The 3,300-nt window shown below is 36.7% G+C and overlaps 1 pseudogene; it reads right to left on the bottom strand.

Moving 5' to 3' along the window:
* Positions 1–897: 897 nt before the first annotated feature.
* Positions 898–2,142, bottom strand: LOC117062947 (annotated as a pseudogene).
* Positions 2,143–3,300: the final 1,158 nt, after the last annotated feature.

Here is a 3,300-nt window from a genome sequence, read left to right as displayed (position 1 = left end):
AAAAAAAAAAAAAAAAAAGTATGAAGAGATTACATACATAAACACGGAATTGCTTTAAGTGCTTGGCATTCACTATTCCCATGCATGCCAGCAGCTTCTTACTGCAAACACCTGGGACTTGCTATAGAGAAGCTGGAGTACTTTCCGCCCACACACAGGACAGGGAGCTGAAAAGGAAACAGTGGGTGATAAATATTCCAGCTTGCTCCCCTCGGTTTCCCTGTACCTCAGCAGTATGGATCTTGTTATCAATGAGAACCTGCTCACTGACTTTAAACTGGTTTCCTTACAGTCTCAGTTCCATTTCTCCATACCTCAATTGATGATTTCTGGTAAGACCTAGCAAATAAACTGCTTTCACTGAAATTTCAGTCTTAGAATCTGCTTTGGGTTCCCCAATCTGAGACAGAAATACACTCATTTTTCCATCACTGCACTTCCAGGTTGTTTTCAATTTTTTCACTGTTACAAACCAGGCTGCAACATTTGTCTACAAACCTCTGGATATACACACAGGAAGTTTTCGGTATTTCCCACTAGTGAAAGTGCTCAGTGGAAGGGTATGTGCATCTTCATCTTTAATAAATGCTACCAACATTTGAAAAGCCCGAAAATGTCAAGGACTGGCAAGAGTGCCATATACGATGTGTATGGAATGGCAGCTCACTGTAGCAGGTGCTTGGGACTCAGTCAGGGTGTTGGAGAGGCACTTACTTATAGCAAGAATGTTTCATAAATGATATCGGATATAATCTAGGTTAGTGGGGGAGGAAAACACATTGCTTAGAAATAATTATCCATAGATCTAAAGTCAACAAAAGTATTTTTTTCTAAAGTAAAATTACAAACATTTTTCAGAGGGAGGGGGAACAACTTAAACCAGAAAACACCTTCATATTAATCATTCTTCTCATGTACTTCAAATTTGTACTTAATGTCTTTCTCCTCCTGGACACCTCGGTATTCTGGCAGAAGTTTATATTTCTCCAAATCAATTTCTGGAAAAAATGTGTCACTTTCAAAGTCCTGAATGATCCTTGTCACAAATAGTTTAAGATTGCTTGGGTGATTCATGGATTCCTTATAAAACAGAACCACCACCAACCACCCAAATCATGTCTACTTCATTTGCTAATTCTGGTTATTAAGTTTCAAGGCATCATCCAGACTTCTGGCAAAAAAAAAAAAAAAAAGAAGTCAGGAAACAACAGGTGTTGGAGAGGATGTGGAGAAATAGGAACACTTTTACACTGTTGGTGGGATTGTAAACTAGTTCAACCATTATGGAAAACTATGGCGATTCCTCAAGGATCTAGAACTAGATGTACCATATGACCCAGCCATCCACTACGGGTATATACCCAAGGATTATAAATTACTCTACTACAAAGACACATGCACACGTTGTTTATTGCGGCACTATTCACAATAGCAAAGACTTGGAATCAACCAAATGTCCATCTGTGACAGACTGGATTAAGAAAATGTGGCACATATACACCATGGAATACTATGCAGCCATCAAAAAGGATGAGTTGCGTCCTTTGTAGGGACATGGATGCAGCTGGAAACCATCATTCTTAGCAAACTATCACAAGAAGAGAAAACCAAACACCGCATGTTCTCACTCATAGGTGGGAACTGAACAATGAGATCACTTGGACTCGGGAAGGGGAACATCACACACTGGGGCCTATCATGGGGAGGGGGGAGGAGGGAGGGATTGCATTGGGGAGTTATACATGATATAAACGTCATGCACATGTACCCTAGAACTTAAAGTATAATAAAAAAAAAAAAAAAAAAAAAAAAAAAAGAAATCCCAACTTCTAAAAAACAATAAAATGAAAAATCACAATGAAAAAAAAAAAAAAAAAAAAAAGAGTTCCTTCTGGAGGTTCTTTAGGTCTCTGCTGAGAACTAAATTAATTCTGTTTTTTAAAGGGCGATTTTTCTCAGGAAGGGAGAACCAGATCTTCCTACCCATAATCACCAGATTCTGTTTACCTTCTGCTGAAGAGGTTGTGGTCATTCTCTGGAAATACCTGAACTCATTCCTGAGCGGTGGCTAGGGCAGGTCCCTGTTTGGCTGATGCCAATGTTCTGGGACACAGCGACGATGCAGTTTAGCAAACGAACCATGACAGCAGCGATGAGCAGCTCTGAGCCTGCTCGCTACACCAGGACGCATGGCCAAGATTGGACTCTTTTATTTTTTAATTGACAACTAGTAATTGAACATATCCATGAAGTTTATAGTGATGTCTCAATACACGTAATGCATAGTGATCTGATGAGGATAATTAGCACATCCATCATTTTAAACATTTATCTTTTTTATGTTGGAAATGTTTAATATTCTCCTTCTAGCTATTTAAAACTATGTAATATATTATTATTAACTATAATAATTCTACAGTGCTATACAATCCTAATAATAGCCAAATAATGTGGCTTCTTTCAGCTTATGTCTAAGCTGAAAAGGCAGTACATGTCGGGATATGAGTATTACTGAATTTTACATGTCAGAATATAACTGATACTGAACATAACCTTGCTTCTCCTCCAGCAGAACAACATTAATATTACCAAGAACAACAACAACAACTACAACAACGACCACAACAAAAACAACATTCCCTGCTCTGGCAATTCATAAAGCCTATCAAGCTCCCTCCTTGCATATTTTTCTTCTTTCTTTCTTACATTTCATTAACTATTTGCTTGAGTAAAATTATGACGCAAGGTTAAATTATGAATTATAAATCATAAATGCCCTTCAATACACAGACACAGACACTAGTGCTTACTTTCCAATATATATATATAATAGATAATTACATAAGAAAATTTATATGTATAAATGGCTCTACAACTTTCTGAAACTTATAGGTATGTATTACATGGCATTCCATATGAATATAGATTACTCAATTATTTTGAATCAATAAGTATTAATCACATACCTTTTATATGTTATATTAGGCACGAGGAAGCTAAAAATAAAAGATAAAATCTCTGCTCTCAGATTTGCACAGTTGAGAAGGAAAGATCAAGAATAAAACGGAAATTTTTATAAAGTGAATTAAATGCTATAAATATGGAAGCACAGAATACAATGGAGTCAGAGGTGAAATACTCAATTTATATTAGATTTAAGAGGGTGGCTTTTAATTTTTTATTTTATTTTGTTTTATTTTATTTTATTTTATTTTAATAGAGATGGGGTCTTGCTCTGTCACCCAGGCTGGAGCCGAGTGGCGTGAACATAGCCCACTGTAGCATTAAACTCCTGACACA

This window comes from Trachypithecus francoisi, unplaced genomic scaffold, assembly GCF_009764315.1.
Source record: "Trachypithecus francoisi isolate TF-2019V2 unplaced genomic scaffold, Tfra_2.0 Lachesis_group17, whole genome shotgun sequence".
Taxonomy (NCBI): Eukaryota; Metazoa; Chordata; class Mammalia; order Primates; family Cercopithecidae; genus Trachypithecus; species Trachypithecus francoisi.
Note: the sequence above shows the minus strand (reverse complement) of the source record. Positions and strands in the feature narration are given on the sequence as shown.